The sequence below is a fragment of the Heptranchias perlo genome, chromosome 15 (assembly GCF_035084215.1).
Source record: "Heptranchias perlo isolate sHepPer1 chromosome 15, sHepPer1.hap1, whole genome shotgun sequence".
Lineage (NCBI taxonomy): Eukaryota > Metazoa > Chordata > Chondrichthyes > Hexanchiformes > Hexanchidae > Heptranchias > Heptranchias perlo.
Window position 1 is genome coordinate 62,390,965 of NC_090339.1, and position 17,978 is coordinate 62,408,942.

Sequence of the window (17,978 nt, forward strand, 5' to 3'; positions counted from 1 at the left end):
CCAGGAAACCTGGCTCGAGGTGGCAGAGGAGGTCACCTGCACCACCAACATATCGCCCACCTGCATACAGTGCAGGAGGCGCTCCAACGACCTCAGTAAGTCAGCCAAAGTGAGTACACTTACTCATTCCCCTACACTCCGTCTGCCACATCACCGCCCCCACCCCACATCTCCTTCTGCACTGCCAACACTACTCTGTCACATCACCCCTCACACCCACTCAAACCTCATCCTCATCTTACCTGCACCTACTCACCTCGCCAGTACTCATCCCGCCACTACCACTCAACCCAATCCTCATACAATCTCATGGCTCTATCTCATACTCACCCTCTCATGCATCTCTTTCACGGTCAGCCTCACTCAACCTGCCACTACCTGTGCTGCAGCCACAGGGCCTGCATCACATATGTGCGGTAGGAAGTGTAAGGCAAACGTGTTGTGAGCATGAAGGGGATGCACAAGAGTGTTTGAGAGTTTGTCATGGTTTTTACTTCTATTTAATTTCTGACCAACTCACATCACATATTATATTGGCACCACTACTGCCACATCTTTGCGAATCTTGTCTGGTTTGTGCAATAATGCCCGTTCCTGATGATCACAATGAAGACCCACAACTGATGCCACCCATTGTGTCACTGCAGAGTGGGTGTAGGTGTATTTGCAGGGCTCTTTTGTGCAGACGACTGAGAGACGTCGGCGATGTCCCCGGTGGCACCCTGGAAGGATGCGGAGGAGAAGTTGTGGAGGGCAGTGGTGATGTTGACAGCGACAGGTAAGAAGATGGTGCTCGGGCCAGCCGGGAGCAGCTCGGCATGAAGGAGGCTGCAGATGTCCACGACTACATGTCGAGTGACTCTGAGCCTCCGTGTGCACTGCTGCTCAGAGAGGTCCAGGAAGCTGAGCCTCGGTCTGTGGACCCTGTGGCGAGGGTAGTGCCCTCTGCGACGCATCTCTCTCTGCGGTTGCCCTCCCTCCTGCTGTGCAGGTGGATGTGTCACAGCACTGTGTTGTGGAGCTCCACGTGTCAGAGGTGGACGGCTTGGCCGGCGAGGCTGGTGAGGCTGGTGATGCTGTTCGCCCTCCGAGGAGGTCATGACTGCAGCTATGGTGGCCCCCATCCGCAAGATGTACATCTGAGGGGGTCCGTAAGGTAGGTACATGTCTCTGGACCCCGGGGTAAGTTTGCAAGTTGGTGAATTTGATTGTCAGGAGGAGGGTGGTGGAGGCCAAACTTTGTCCCAAGTGACAGAGTGGCCTCCTGCAATGAGTGAGGGTCTCCCCCCCCCACCTGTCAAATGGACCTTTGCAGCTGCTACAGGCTGATGGCTGCAACACGTCCATTTCAACTGGGAGTGTTTCCCCCAGTATGGGAAACAGTCCCAGTTGTCTCTAAAATCCCACCCCTCCTCACATATTCCCTTAATCAGGTCTGTTAATGACCTGAAATACCAAGATAAATATTGTTAAGTGGCATCCCCTGGCTTTAATTGCCTGCGGAAGTCCCACATGCGGGGGCTGCGTGCGCACGCCGGCGCGTCTGTGGGGAACCCGGAAGTGGGCGGGTTGGAGCCGGGCTCCCGACCCGCTCCGGGATTCCCCGATTTTTGGAGCCCCCCCCGCCAGGAACGCACCTGATAGTGGGTGCTAAAATGGAGGCCTTTGTGTCATCCTCACAGCTTACTTTCCCACCTAGCTTTGTATCGTCAGCAAACTTGGATACATTATACTCAGTCCCTTCATCTAAGTCATTAATATAGATTGTAAATAGCTGAGGCCCAAGCACTGATCCTTACGGCACCCCACTAGTTACAGCCTGCCAACCTCAGAATGACCCGTTTATCCCTACTCTCTGTTTTCTGTCGGTTAGCCAATCCTCTGTCCATGATAATATGTTACCATTTTGACTCGGCCTAAGCATATTATGATGTTCTAAGTGTCCTGTTACCACATCCTTTATAATGGATTCCAGCATTTTCCCAACGACTGATGTCAGGCTAACTGGCCTGCAGTTCCCTGTTTTCTCTCTCCCTCCTTTCTTGAATAGTGGGGTTACATTTGCTACCTTTCAATCCACTGGGACCGTTCTAGAAGCTAGGGAATTTTGGAAGATCATGACCAATGTATCCACTATCTCTGCATCCACCTCTTTTAAAACCCACGGATATTGGCCATCAGGCCCAGGGGATTTATCAGCTTATAGTCCCATTAGTTTCTGAAGTACTTTTTCTCTACTGATAATAATTACTTTAAGTTCCTCACTCTCAGCCCCTTTGGTTCCCCATTATTTCTGATATGCTTTTTGTGCTTTCTACTGTGAAAATATTTGTTTAACGTCTCTGCCATTTCCTTATTCTCCATTATAATTTCTCCTGTCTCAGCCTCCAGGGGCCAATGTTTATTTTTGCTGCTCTCTTCCTTTTTACATACTTGTAGAAGCTCTTACAATCCGTTTTTATATTTCTTGCTAGTTTACTCTCATATTCTATTTTCTCCCTTTTTATCAATTTTTTGGTCGTCCTTTGCTGGTTCCTAAAACTCTCCCAATCCTCAGGCTTACTACTCTTCTTGGCAACATTATAGGCCTCTTCTTTTAATCCAATATTATCCCTAACTTCTTTAGTTAGTCACGGGTGGATCACTTTTCCCGTGGAGTTTTTATTTCTCAACGGAATGTATATTTGTTGAGAATATTGAAATATTTCTTTAAATGTTTGCCATTGCTTTTCAACCAATAATTGGCTTTATTTAAATTTAAGGCTCTAGTTTCGGATATAAGTACGTCACTCTGAAATTCAATATGAAATTCTTTAATATTATGATCACTCTTCCCCAGAGGATCCTTTACTGTGAGATTACTAATTAACCCTGTCTCATTACATAATACAAGATCTAAAATAGCCTGTTCCCTGGTTGGTTCCATGATGTATTGCTCTCGGAAACCATCTCGAATGCATTCCATGAACTCGTCCTCCAAACTATCTTTGCCAATTTGATTTGCCCAGTCTATATGCAGATTAAAGTCACCCATGATTACTGCATTACCATTGTTACAAGCTCCTATTATTTCATCATTAATACTCTGTCCAACTGTATAACTGCTATTAGCGGACCTATAAACTACACTCACCAATGTTTTCTTTTTTTTTATTCGTTCATGGGATGTGGGCATCTCTGGCAAGGCCAGCATTTATTGCCCATCCCTAATTGCCTTTGAAAGGTGGTGGTGAGCCGCCTTCTTGAACCGCTGCAGTCCATGTGGTGAAGGTTCTCCCACAGTGCTGTTAGGAAGGGAGTTCCAGGATTTTGACCCAGCGACGATGAAGGAACGGTGATATATTTCCAAGTCGGGATGGTGTGTGACTTGGAGGGGAACGTGCAGGTGGTGTTGTTCCCATGTGCCTGCTGCTCTTGTCCTTCCAGGTGGTAGAGGTCGTGGGTTTGGGAGGTGCTGTCGAAGAAGCCTTGGCAAGTAGCTGCAGTGCATCCTGTAGATGGTACACACTGCAGCCACAGTGCGCCGGTGGTGAAGGGATTGAATGTTTAGGGTGGTGGATGGGGTGCCAATCAAGTGGGCTGCTTTGTCCTCGTTGGTGTCGAGCTTCTTGAGTGTTGTTGGAGCTGCACTCATCCAGGCAAGTGGAGAGTATTCCATCACACACCTGACTTGTGCCTTGTAGATGGTAGAAAGGCTTTGGGGAGTCAGGAGGTGAGACAGTCGCCGCAGGAGGTGAGTCAGTCACCACAGAATATCCAGCCTCTGACCTGCTCTTGTAGCCACAGTATTTATATGGCTGGTCCAGTTAAGTTTCTAGTCAATGGTGACCCCCAGGATGTTGATGGTGGGGGATTCGGTGATGGTAATGCCGTTGAATGTCAAGGGGAGGTGGTTAGACTCTCTCTTGTTGGAGATGGTCATTGCCTGGCACTTGTCTGGCGCGAATGTTACTTATGAGCCCAAGCCTGGATGTTGTCCAGGTCTTGCTGCATGCGGGCACGGACTGCTTCATTATCTGAGGGGTTGCAAATGGAACTGAACACTGTGCAGTCATCAGCGAACATCCCCATTTCTGACCTTATGATGGAGGGAAGGTCATTGATGAAGCAGCTGAAGATGGTTGGGCCTAGGACACTGCCCTGAGGAACTCCTGCAGCAATGTCCTGGGGCTGAGATGATTGGCCTCCAACAACCACTACCATCTTCCTATGCGTTAGGTATGACTCCAGCCACTGGAGAGTTTTCCCCCTGATTCCCATTGACTTCAATTTTACTAGGGCTCCATGGTGCCACACTTGGTCAAATGCTGCCTTGATGTCAAGGGCAGTCACTCTCACCTCACCTCTGGAATTCAGCTCTTTTGTCCATGTTTGGACCAAGGCTGTAATGAGGTCTGGAGCCGAGTGGTCCTGGCGGAACCCAAACTGAGCATCGGTGAGCAGGTTATTGGTGAGTAAGTGCCGCTTGATAGCACTGTCGACGACACCTTCCATCTGCCCCTTGTTTTATCTTATTTCCACCCATACTGATTCTACTCCCTGATCTTCTGAGCCAAGATCCTTTCTCACCACTGTACTTATGTCATCCTTTATTATCAGGGCTACACCCCCTCCTTTTCCATTCTGCCTGTCTTTTCTAAATGTCATGTACCCTGGAATATTTTTTAGTTCTCAATCTTGGTCACTTTGCAACCATGTCTCTGTAATGGCTATTAGATCAAACCCATTTTTTTTATTCGCTCATGGGATGTGGGCTTCACTTGCAAGGCCAACATTTATTGCCCATCCCCAGTTGCCCTTGAGAAGGTGGTGGTGAGCCGCCTTCTTGAACCGCTGCAATCCGTGTGGTGACAGTTCTCCCACAGTGCTGTTAGGGACAGTGTTCCAGGATTTTGACCCAGCAACAATGAAGGAACGGCGATATATTTCCAAGTCGGGATGGTGTGTGACCTGGAGGGGAACGTGCAGGTGGTGTTCCCATGTGCCTGCTGCCGTTTTCCTTCTCGGTGAGAGAGGTCGCGGGTTTGGGAGGCTGTCGAAGAAGCCTTGGCGAGTTGCTGCAGTGCTTCCTGCAGATGGTACACACACATTAATCTCTATTTGTGCACTAATTCATTTATCTTGTTACGAATGCTCTGTGCATTCAGATAAAGAGCCTTTCATTTTGACTTTTTACCATTTTTTCTTGCTTTGACCTCACTCTATTATTGATAAACTCTCTGTCCCTTCCTGCCACACTCTGCTTATCTTTACCCAAATCACTACACTGCTCTGTTGCCTTGACTTTTCTCTATAGATTTCTAAATTTCCCCTCACCTGACCCCTCCGCCCTCCACCCCTCCCCCCACCACCACTTTTTAGTTGAAATCCCTATCTAGCACCCTAGTTATTCGATTTGCCAGGACACTGGTCCCAGCCCGGTTTAAGTGGAGCCCGTCCCATCGGAACAGCTCCCTCTTTCCCCAGTCCTGGTGCCAGTGCCCCATGAATTGAGACCCCTGTCTCCCACACCACTCTTTAAGCCATGCATTTAACTCTCTCATCTGTTTGTCCTTATGCGTATTTACACATGGCTCAGGTGGTAATCCAGAGATTATTACCTTTGAGGTTCTGCTCATTAATTTAGACCTGGCTTGGACTTGGACATATATCGGCCATTCCTTCATCGTCGCTGGGTCAAAATCCTGGGACAACTAGACGTCAAAATGTCAGCTTTGGCTCAATAGTCGCATTCTTGCCTGTGAGTCAGAAATGTTTGGGTTCAAACCCCGCCCCAGTGACTTGTGCACATAATCTAAGCTGCAGTGCTGTGGGACTGCTACACTGTCAGAGGTCTTTCAGATGAGATGTTAAACTGGGGTATTGCCTGCCCTCTCGGGTGGATATAAAATCCCATGGCACTAAACGACATAGAACAGAGGAGTTCTCCCTGTGTCCTGGCCATTTATTCCAGAACCAACATCACTAAAACAGATTATCTGGTCACTTATCTCAGTGCTGTTTGTGGGACCTTTCTGTGCACAAATTGGCTGCATGTTTCCTACATTACAACAGTGACTACACTTCTAAAGTAGTTAATTGTCTGTGAAGCACTTTGGGACATCCTGAGATTGCTATATAAAATGGAAGTTCTTCTACGCTTGACATGCAGTCGCTGCCATTATGTGGGTAAACACATACAAAATGTTTCTGTAGTTGCCATTGCTGTGAATTCCAATTCATCTCTTTTTACCTCCAGTAATCGGACTGAGCCTTTGGCTTAGTGGGAGCATTCCTTCCTTTGAGTTAGAAGTTACAGGGTTCGTAACCCATTCCAGACAGTCCCGGTGAGTGGAGACCAGAGCTCTGACTCTGAATTCTGGGTTGATACTCATGTCCGGTGGGTGTGGGCGGCCCCCCCCTTACCATATGGGTTGTGGGAGCCCATGAAACCCTCCCTCTGTATAGGACTAAGCCCCCTATCATCTGGTATTAAGACGGTTACGGCCATGGACAGAGCATTCAACTCACGGCCTGTCAGACTGTTAATCAGCCTGAGAATCCTCCCACCACAGAACAGGGTGCTTTCGAAATGGTAAAAAGTTAAAAACAGTGGATGTCCAAAGGGACTTAGGGGAACAGGTGCATAGATCATTGAAGTGTCATGAACAGGTGCAGAAAATAATTAATTAGGCTAATGGAATGGTTAGACCGCACCTGTGAGCAGTTCTGGGCACCGCACCTTCGGAAGGACATATTGGCCTTGGAGGGAGTGCAGCGTAGGTTTACTAGAATGATACCCGGACTTCAAGGGTTAAGTTACGAGGAGCGATTACACAAATTGGGGTTGTATTCTCCAGGGTTTCGAAGGTTAAGGGGTGATCTGATCGAAGTTTATAAGATATTAAGGGGAATGGATAGGGTGGATAGAGAGAAACTATTTCCGCTGGTTGGGGATTCTAGGAGTAGGGGGCACAGTCTAAAAATTAGAGCCAGGACTTTCAGGAGCGAGATTAGAAAACATTTCTACACACAACGGGTGTTAGAAGTTTGGAACTCTCTTCCGCAAACGGCAATTGATACTAGCTCAATTGCTAAATTTAAATCTGAGATAGATAGCTTTTTGGCAACCAAAGGTATTAAGGGATATGGGCCAAAGGCAGGTATATGGAGTTAGATCACAGATCAGCCATGATCTTATCAAATGGCGGAGCAGGCACGAGGGGCTGAATGGCCTACTCTTGTTCCTATGTTCCTATGTTCTCCAAAGGTAGAGGGTGAAGATATGAAAACAACTGCAACCTTCAGTGGTTTCATTTACTCAATATATCTCTCTTCTGTAAACATTGGAATAATGAGAATGGTTTGAATTTCACATCCTCAGGACAGCTCAAAGCACCTCACTGTCTATTAAAACTGTCACTGTTGTTTTGTAGGCAAACACGGCAGCTAATTTGCACACAGCAAGATCCCACAAACAACGAGATAAATGATTAGATAATCTACTTTGATAATATTGGTTGACCAGGACACTGGGAAGAACTCCCCTGCTCTTCTTTGAGTAGTGCCATGGGATCTTTTACATCCATCTGAACAGGCATCCTAAACATTGCACCCCAAAAGACAGCACCTCCGACAGTGCAGAGCTCCCTCAGTACTGCACTGGGAGTGTCAACCCAGATTATGTGCTCAAGTCTCTAGAGTGGGACTATGAACCCACAACCTCTCTTGACTCAGAGGTGAGAGTGCAAGTGACTGAGCCAAGCTGACAGTTAAAAGGCCTCCCGAGCTTCAAAATTTCTGTGTTTCTCATCTCGGTCAAATTTTTGAAATGTAACACTTCACCTTTAAGTTCTTCGGAACTATTTTTCAGCATTTTTCCCAACATGCATTTGTATAATGATTCAATGTATGACTATGACGGCTTTTGAATAGTTTGTCAAAAGGAAGAGTGAAAAATGGAATGCCCAATACCATTAACATGATTAATTAACCCAGTGACATTGTTATGCCAATAGTTATCTGCCCACAAGCAGCATTGAATTCCCAATCATTTCACCATGACTTGCTCCATAGATTAGCAGTCAGGCCTAAAGCCTTGCAGCTGACTGTTAACATAGCTAATCAACAGCAATTAATTAGTGATACCCTTCCCAGCAAGGTACTGTGTTATGATTCGACATTGTTGAATGAGACAGTAATTTCACCAGACCTATATATAAAAAAAATAATTGAACTGGTTGCAAATACTCAAGTAATCCAAGGGGATTTTCATATTTTCCTGCATTGTGAGTTAAGCAACGACAACTTGTATTTATACAGTGCCTTTAACGCAGCAAAATGTCCCAAGGCACTTCATAGGAGTGCAATCAGACAAAAATTGACACCGAGCCAAAGAAGGTGATATTAGGACAGGAGACCAAAAGGTTGGTCAAAGAGGTAGGTTTTAAAACGCGTCCTAAAGAAGAAGAGTGAGGTAGAGAGGCGGAGAGGTTTAGGGAGGGAATTCCAGAACTTAGGGCCGAGGCAGCTGAAGGCACGGCCGCCAATGGTGGGGCGAAGGAAGTGGGGGGATGCACAAGAGGCCAGAATTGGAGGAACGCAGAGATCTCAGAGGGTTGTTGGGCTGGAGGAGGTTACAGAGGTAGAGAGGGGGCGAGGCCATAGAGGGACTTAAGCACCTGGTTGAGAATTTTAAATTCGAGATGTTGGTGGACCGGGAGTCGATGTAGGTCAGCGAGCACAGGGGTGATGGGTGAACGGGACAGAGAGGCAGCAGAGTTTTGGATGAGCTCATGTTTATGGAGTAATGACAACCAAACTGAAGCTAAACCAAGGGTCGCTGAGAGTGTCTTCAGCTTGTCATAACAAACACAACCGATTTTGGTATTTGGTGATGTAGTGCGTTCAATTGTCCTTGTACTTCAGTTCTGCATTGTACGCAACTGGTTTTCAAACTTTTCTGTGGAGCGGACCAGCCGCTTGTAAATATTGACACACTCCAGAGGACCTAATATCCTGACCAGGGAAAAACCGTACTATCAATGCATGCAATGGAGGGGGGTAGGTGGAATAAATCATAGAATCATACAAATTCTCAAACTGCCATGGTGGGATTTGAACCCACGGTCTGCTGGGTTACTGGTCCGCCAGCGTAAATACTACACTACCGTCCTCCTGTTGCGGTAACTTTTGAGGAAGCGATGGTTTATTGAGAATCCAAATGCCTCTTTGTCTTTCCTTTCTCTTAGATTACTCATCTATCAATTGTTAAGTGGAAAAGTGCTTACAATTAAGAAAGTAAAGCTTCATTTTTTAAATGCTAGAAATGTCCCATAAATTTTGTGCCTTCAGCATTTGAATTTGCCCTCGGGCGTTCATGTACTGAGGTATTTTTCCCTCTAATGTAAGTGACGGAATGTAGGGTACAGCTACAGCTTATTGTAACTGCTTGTTTTCACATGTTATTGGTTTATAATTAGGATGATTCTCGAGTCCGCAGCTTTTTTGAAGCTAGTTTTCTAGGTTGGCGTGTATGAACGAACTGCAATGAAAGTAAAACCAATTATTAATTATTGTATAATGTTCAAATGTAATTTAAGTAGATGCGTTTGATGCATACATTGGGCCGGATCTCGCTGGAGTGGGGCATCACGTGACGAGCCCCGTTAGTTAGACTTTTCCCCTCAACCTTCAGCTCGAGTATTTTTTCCCGCCGTAACTCACCGAAAGTGCGAGCTGATAACAGTGCGGGCGAGGTCAACGGGCATCTGGGACCTTAGTGAACAGTGAGATTTAAGGATTTTTTTTTTTTTTTAATTCATTCACTGGATGTGGGCGTCGCTGGCGAGGCCGGCATTTATTGCCCATCCCTAATTGCCCTTGAGAAGGTGGTGGTGAGCCGCCTTCTTGAACCGCTGCAGTCCGTGTGGTGACGGTTCTCCCACAGTGCTGTTAGGTAGGGAGTTCCAGGATTTTGACCCAGCGACGATGAAGGAACGGCGATATATTTCCAAGTCGGGATGGTGTGTGACTTGGAGGGGAACGTGCAGGTGGTGTTGTTCCCATGCGCCTGCTGCTCTTGTCCTTCTAGGTGGTAGAGGTCGCGGGTTTGGGAGGTGCTGTCGAAGAAGCCTTGGCGAGTTGCTGCAGTGCATCCTGTGGATGGTACACACTGCAGCCACAGTGCGCCGGTGGTGAAGGGAGTGAATGTTTAGGGTGGTGGATGGGGTGCCAATCAAGCGGGCTGCTTTATCTTGGATGGTGTCGAGCTTCTTGAGTGTTGTTGGAGCTGCACTCATCCAGGCAAGTGGAGAGTATTCCATCACACTCCTGACTTGTGCCTTGTAGATGGTGGAAAGGCTTTGGGGAGTCAGGAGATGAGTCACTCGCCGCAAAATACCCAGCCTCTGACCTGCTCTCGTAGCCACAGTATTTATATGGCTGGTCCAGTTAAGTTTCTGGTCAATGGTGACCCCCAGGATGTTGATGGTGGGGGATTCGGCGATGGTAATGCCGTTGAATGTCAAGGGGAGGTGGTTAGACTTTCTCTTGTTGGAGATGGTCATTGCCTGGCACTTATCTGGCGCGAATGTTACTTGCCACTTATGAGCCCAAGCCTGGATGTTGTCCAGGTCTTGCTGCATGCGGGCTCGGACTGCTTCATTATCTGAGGGGTTGCGAATGGAACTGAACACTGTGCAGTCATCAGCGAACATCCCCATTTCTGACCTTATGATGGAGGGAAGGTCATTGATGAAGCAGCTGAAGATGGTTGGGCCTAGGACACTGAGAAAGAAACAGAGAAATGACATTGAGAAAGAAACAGAGAAATGACATTGAGAAAGAAACAGAGAAATGACATTGAGAAAACACATTGAGAAAGAAACAGAGGTATGACGGAGAAGGAAATAGGGTGAATTAGAGTCAAATTAGATACAGGAAGAGAAATAAAGAGAGGAAAAGAAAGATTGGATCAAGAGAGAGAAAAAGAGAGACAGAAAGGAAAAGTAAGAAAATTTTCAATTTTCAATTTTTTAAATCTCTAAGAAGAATTTACTACATGGAGGAATAGACTGAACAGTTTAAATTGTTCCCTTTCTGGGCCTGAGAGATTGATTGGCATTGCATTAACAATAATCATGTCATTAAAAAACGACTTACACTTTTAATTACAAAACCTAACTTTCTGCGGTGAGTTTAATGGGCAATTAATGAGCAAATCCAGCAAGTTCTTAAAAATAACGGGGAGGTTGAGGGTGAGATGCCCTTTGTGTGAAGCAGTTTAGGGCTCTTTTCTCCAGAAAAGAGAAGGCTGTTAGAGGTCTTTAAAATTATGAAAGGGTTTGATAGGGTAGACGTAGAGAAAATATTTCCACTTGTGGGGGGAGTCCAAAATTAGAGGTCATAAATATAAGATGCTCACTAATGAATCCAATAGAGAATTCAGGAAAATCTTCTTCACCCAGAGAGTGGTGAGAATGTGGAACTCGCTACCACAAGGAATAGTTGAGGCGGAATACTATTGATGCATTTGAAGGGAAGCTAGATAAACACACGAGGGAGAAAGGAATAGAAGGATATGTTGAAAGGGAATAGATGAAGAGGGGTGGGAGGAGGTTCGTGTGAAGCAGAAACGCCGGCATAGACCAGTTGGGCTGAATGGCCTGTTTCTGTGCTGCAGACTCAATGTAACCCAATGTAACTTTATTACACCTCAGTAAGTTCACTGATGAACAGGATCACAGAATCATAGAAAGGTTACAGCAAGGAAGGAGGCCATTCGGCCCATCGAGTCCACGCCGGCTCTATGCAAGAGCAATCCAGCCAGACCCACTCCCCCCCGCCCTATCCCCTTAGCCCTGCAAATTTTTTCCTTTCAAGCACTTATCCAGTTCTCTTTTGAAGGCCATGATTGAATCTGCCTCCACCACCCCCTCGGGCAGTGCATTCCAGATCCTAACCACTCGCTGCGTAAAAAAGCTTTTCCTCATCTCACCTTTGGTCCTTTGGCCAATCACCTTAGACTTATGTCCTCTGGTTCTTGACCCTTCGGCCATTGGGAACAGTTTCTCTCTATCTACTCTGCCTAGACCCTTCATGGTTTTAAATATCTCTGTCAAATCTCCTCGCAACCTTTTCTGTTCCAGGGAGAACATCCCGAGCTTTTCCAATCTATCCACGTAACTAAAGTCCCTCATCCCTGGAATCATTCTAGTAAATCTCTTCTGCACCCTCTCTAAGGCCTTCATTTCTTTCCTAAAGTGCGGCGCCCAGAACTGGACACAATGGAAGCTAAATGGGGTGGTGTAGCGTCCGTTGTTTCGGCGCTATGTGGCCTGTTGCGGTGCCAAGATGGCGTCTTGGCTGCGCTCGCATATTTTCAGCGTAACGTGCGCCGGATGCCATCACGGTGTAGGAGTTAGCGAGTGCACAAATACCGAACGCTGGCAGCGTGTAAAGTAAGGAGAAAATGCGAGCAATCAGTGTGCAACGCTGATTTAAAGTGATAGACACCATTTTGGACCTAAACGCTCAACTCAACACACAGCCTTAACCACGAACACCTGAACGCCTGGAGTGCCTGGAGGACCTCCCACCAGTGCTATTTAAAGGGACCATGCAGGATTTACAGGTTAGTTGCTGGATTATTGCTCTGGCTGCTGGTGGAATAGTAAGTGTTTTTTGAAGCTCCCTACACTTACTGAGAGTTCCTACAGTACGTGTACTCTAGGTACTGCCTTACGGGTCGGAAAGTTACAACCGTGGTTCAACAACATTCCTAGCAACGATGGGCGGTCTGCTAGGGCAGCCGCTGGGCATTGAGCACGACTGGGAGCATGCAGAGAGGCCACGCACAGCAGGTCAAGCTGCGAGGAGAGGGAGGAGGAGAAGGTGCAGGGCACTGAGCAGCAGGCCATATCCAATGTGGGCCTTCTGGGACCATTTCTCTTACCTCAACTTAACCAGGAGGGTCGCATCCGAAGCCTGAGGTTCACCAAGGAAGCCGTGACCGAGATCTGTCAACTGGTGCGGCCACAACTGCAGCCTCAGAGCAGGGCGAGGACAACATTGCCTGTGGCTGTGAAGGTCATCGTGGCACTGAATTTCTACGGATTAGGATCATTTCAAGCCTCTGCTGGCGACGTGTGCAACATCTGGCAGTGTGCAGTGCACTGCTGCATAAGGGAGGTCACAGACGCACTGTACCACATGAGGAACAGGTTCATCACCTTCCCTCTTGACAGAGACAATCAGAACGAGCGAGCACAGGGGTTCGCTTGAATTGCTGGCTTCTCCATGGTGCAGGGTGCCATGGACTGCACGCACATTGCCCTGCGTGCCCCGCATATCAACTCGGCCGTCTTCGTCAACCGAGAGGGCTTCCACTCCCTCAACGTGCAGCTGGTGTGCGACCGCACGCATCGAATCATGGAGGTCGATGCCCGCTACCCTGGGAGCAGTCACAACGCCTTCGTTATGCGGCAGTCCAACGTGCCAGCTATCTTTCACCAGGCTCAGCAAGTCAAAGGCTGGCTACTGGGCGATAAGGGCAATCCCCTCACGCCGTGGCTCATGACTCAGGTCAGGAACATGTGCACAGCAGGCCTATATATTGGGAGCCATGCTGCCAACCGCAACGTCGTGGAGCACACCATAGGCCTCCTCAAACAACACTTCTTCTGCTGAGACCGGTCTGGAGGAGCCTTGCATTACCTCACTGAGCGGGTGGGAAGGTCCGTGGTGGTCTGCTGCGTGCTGCACAACCTCGCCATCATGAGGGACCAGACTTTGCAACCAATGATCGGAGAAGCCCCTGAGCCAGAGGTGGAGGAGGAGGGTGTGGAGGCTGAGGAGGAGGAGGGGGTGGAGGCTGAGGAGGAGGAGGGGGTGGAGGCTGAGGAGGAGGAGGGGGCGGAGCCGGAAGAGGAAGTGGAGGAAGATGCAAGGCTGCAACAGGGGAACACACGCATTGTCTGCAAGGGCTCTGTGTGCTCGTCGGATCCGTGCCCGCTATCAATAATGTCAAATACTTTCCCCAACTTACCAACAGTCCAATGCTCCCCACCTATCGCTCCCACAAGACAATCAAATCGCCCTCCATCTGATTGCACATTGGTGTCCCCCTCAGCTCATCGCACAAATAAAAACCACCACCAAATGCAAATTCAAAGTCACATTTATCAATGAATAAATGAAATTATGGAAACAGAACAGAACTATTCCCCCTTGTGCATTCCCTTAGTGCCTGTTGTCCGTGTGCCTTTACCTATCCTAGTGCTCCTACGAGATGCATCCCCAGTGGCTGGAGCATGGGTGGTGGGAGGCTGCTGGCCTTCAATGGAGGAACGTGCAGATGGCCTTGGAGGACGATCTCGAGCAGCTCTGGGCCGGGAGGGCCCGGCTTCAGACTGAACCATCTCAGCCTGGGCTGCAGCAGCCTGGCCTGGCTGGCCGATAGGCAACAACAGGGGCACTGGCGGAGTGGCAGGGGTGGGAGCAGGAATGCTGTCATCCTGAGAGAGGACAGCAGATCCGACTGTCATGGCACCCTTGCCACTCACCCGGGGAGGCGCCTCAGCAATCCTGGTGATCAGCTAGAGAACGGATTGCTGGAGTGCTGTGACGCCCTGGAAGCCCCGTTCCACAGTGGAACCCAGAGCGATGATAGCAGCAGTCTGAGCTTCCATTGCAGCAGTCTGAGCTGCAACCATAGCTTGCAGACCTTTGATGACATCGGGTTGTGCTGTAATGGAAGCCGTGACATTGGCCATCAGACGCTGCATCATGGTGGGTTCCACAGATGTGCTGATGGAGGTGACCACCTGTTCCATGTTGGAAAGGATGGGCTCCAAGCTCTGTGCAAAGCCCTGTGTCAAGTTGGAGTTGGACTCCTCCATGCCCATTCTCATTGTGCGCAGATTTTCTGGCAGGCATTCCAGTGCCCCAAGCATTTGGTGGTGTACGCCCATCAGCCGTCGCCTGTAGCCTGGCCCATTGAAGTCCTCATCTGACTCCTCTGCAGCAGATCTAGTGAGCGACCTCGCCCTGCGGTGAACTGGCACCTGCGGGATCCGTTCCCCTCCACCCCCAGCTCCTGTGCACTTGTACCCTGTGTCTCACCACGTGCAGATCCCTCGTCTAAACTAGTCTCTAAACGATGCGCAATGTCAGTCTCTGAGCTAGTGGAAGTCAGTGTCTGATCGAGTGACAGTGTGGCTTCGGTGTCCTCCTCCTCCTCCTCCGCCTCCTCCTCCTCCTCCGCCTCCGCCTCCTCCTCCTCGGGTGCCGCCACGTGTTTTTGGGTGTCTGTAATGACAAAGGGAAACATGTTGATTTGTGGAGTGGGGAGAGGAGCAAGTAAGACGTGCGTGCCGACAGCATCTGCAGCACGTGGGTCAGAAAAGATTATGGGAGGAGGGAGAAGTGGGAAAGGAGAAGGAGCATTCGATACGCAGAGACCCCCTACATCGGGACCTCCAGCGCGGCATGTTGTCACAGCTGCAGCAACGGCCCGCCCAATGATCCGAAGCGCTCTCTCCTCTAGGGGGGGGTGAGGACGTGTAAACGTCCCCGTCCACCCTCAGGTCCCTCCTGCTGCCGGCTGTTATGCACCATCTTCTCTTGCAAGACAGAGGACAGTGTGTCAGTGAGTATCCTGCAAGGTGAGTGGGTGATGTGCCCTTCGTGGTAGAATAGCTGCCAGTGTGTGTGACCTACGAGTGATGGTTGTGTGGCCTGCAAGTGTGGTACTATGTGCAGGTGAGATGCAACATGACGAGTGCAGCATTGCATACGGATGGGCAGTGTTTGTTGGTGGGTGGGTGACGGGAGGTGTCGTGCGTGGAGCAGTGGTGCAGTTAGTAGGATGTGCCACTTGACACTTGCATTCACTCACCTTGACCACTCGGGTCAAATTATTGAACTTCTTTCAGCAACGCACCCACGTGCGTGGTGCCACGCCCCCAGCGTTCACTTCCTGCTCCGCAGCCTGCCAATGCCTGCGGAGCTGCAGTCTGGAGGGTCTCCTGCCACCCTGCGGGTACATGTTGGCCCTCCTTTCATCCACCCCTCCCACCAGGGCCTCCAGTGCATCATCCGAGAAACGTGGGACCCTCTCTCGGGCCGGTCCTGCCATCGTTGCGGCCATCTTTCCCTCCTCCGAGTGGATTGCGCATGTCCCATTTAAAATGTACACCTTTAAGAGGTGCAGGCTGTCTGTGACGTGCGCTGAGCACGCCCCATTTCCGACTTACTCATTCTCCGTGCAGCCTCTCAGCACCACGGGTAGTGCTGGTTGCATGGAGATGTCATGGTAAGTAGCAGGCAGCTCGAAATTCACGCAGCCGAAAATGGGCTCGATCAAATTAGAACAGTTTCTATCTACTCTGTCTAGACCCTTCATGATTTTGAATACCTCTATCAAGTCTCCTCGCAACTGTCTCTGTCCCAAGGAGAACAGCCCCAGCTTCTCCAGTCTATCCACCTAACTAAAGTCCCTCATCCCTGGAATCATTCTAGTAAATCTCTTCTGCACCCTCACTAAGGCCTTCACATCTTTCCTAAAGTGCGGTGCCCAGAACTGGACACAATACTCCAGCTGTGGCCGAACCAGTTTTTTATAAAGGTTCATCATGACTTCCTTGCTTTTGTACTCTATGCCTCTATTTATAAAGCCCAGGATCCCGTATACTTTTTTAACCACTTTCTCAACCTGCCCCGCCACCTTCAATGATTTATGTACATACACCCCCAGATCTCTCTGTTCCTGTATCCCCTTTAGAATTGTGCCCTTTAGTTTATATTGTCTCTCCTCATTTTTCCTAAAGAAATGCATCACTTCGGATTTTTCTGAGTTAAATTTCATCTGCCATGTGTCCGCCCATTCCACCAGCCTGTCTATATCCTCTTGAAGTCTATCACTATCCTCCTCACTGTTTACTACTCTTCCAAGTGTTGTGACATCTGCAAATTTTGAAATTGTGCCCTGTACACCCAAGTCCAAGTCATTAATATGTATCAAGAAAAGCAGTGGTCCCAGCACTGACCCCTGGGGAATACCACTGTACACCTCCCTCCAGTCCGAAAAACAAACGTTCACCACTATTCTCTGTTTCCTGTCCCTTAGCCAATTCTGTATCCATGTTGCTACTGCTCCTTTTATTCTATGGGCCGCAATCTTGGTAACCAGCTTACCATGCGGAACTTTATCAAACGCCTTTTGAAAGTCCATATACACCACATCAGCTGCATTGCCCTCATCCACCCTGTCTGTTACTGCATCAAAAAACTCTATCAGGTTAATTAGACACGATTTGCCTTTAACAAATCCGTGCTGGCTTTCCCTAATCAGTCCACATTCGTCCAAGTGACTGTTAATTCTGTCCCGGATAATCGTTTCTAAAAGTTTCCCCATCTCAGAGGTTAAACTGACTGGCCTATAGTTGCTGGATTTATCCTTACACTCTTTATTGAACAAGGGTGTAACATTTGCAATTCTCCAGTCCTCTGGCACCACCCCCATATCTAAGGATGTTTGGAATATTATGGCCAGCACCTTCGCAATTTCCACCCTTACTTCCCTCAGCAACCTAGGATGCATCCCATTCAGATTGGGGACTTATCTACTTTAAGTACAACTAGCCCTTCCAGTACCTCTTTATCAATTTTTAGCCCATCCAGTATCTCAACTATATCTTCCTTTACTAAGATTCTGGCAGCATCTTCTTCCTTGGTAAAGACAGATGCAAAGTATTCATTTAGTACCTCGGCCATGCCCTCTGCCTTCATGAGTCGATCTCCATTATGGTCCCTAATCGTCCCTACCCCTCCTCTTACTACCAATTTACTGTTTGCATGCCTGCAGAAGTCTTTTGGATTCCCCTTTATGTTAGCCGCCAGTCTAGTCTCAGTCTCTCTTTGCCCCTCTTATTTCCTTTTTCACTTCCCCTCTGAACTTTCTATATTCTGCCTGGTTCTCACTTGTATTATCAACCTGG